Here is a 570-nt window from a genome sequence, read left to right as displayed (position 1 = left end):
GTGGTGCAGGGGAGGGCAGTGTTGGGCTAGGGGGCCGCAGGGGAGGTCGGTATTTGGTGTTGGGCTAGGGCGGTGCAGGGCAGGGCGTGCGTCGTAGGGCTGGGGGGCTGCAGGGGAGGGCCGCGTTGGACAAAAGGGGGGTGCAGGGGAGGGCGGCGTTGGGCTAAGTGGGGAAAGACGAACCACAAACGAGTGAAGCTGCTGCCAGGGCAAGAGTGTACCAGACATAGAACTGACCGAAAGGCGTCCGTGCAGACCGCGACCTCGGGATGACGAAGTGATGATGATGTCGGAAGAACACACTACCTACCTAAGCCGCCAGGACTACAAAAGCAGTAATGCCAAGCCGTAAGGAAGTAGGTGTAGGAAAGTCGAGGCGGCGGAGAAGTAGTAAAACACTGGTGTCGTAAAGCTGGAATAAAGTTTGGGCAAAATTTGTTTGTTTCCATTATTTATGATTTATATCCGTGGTGTTTTATTGACACACAACGTAGCAAATTCGCTTTTGCGATGGAGTTGTAAAAGTGGTGCTGCGTTGTGATTTTGTTCGCGGGTTGTTGGGATTGGTTG

The sequence above is a fragment of the Volvox carteri genome, assembly GCF_000143455.1.
Source record: "Volvox carteri f. nagariensis unplaced genomic scaffold VOLCAscaffold_88, whole genome shotgun sequence".
Lineage (NCBI taxonomy): Eukaryota > Viridiplantae > Chlorophyta > Chlorophyceae > Chlamydomonadales > Volvocaceae > Volvox > Volvox carteri.
The sequence above is the reverse complement of the archived record's forward strand: the minus strand, read 5'-3'. Positions refer to the sequence as shown.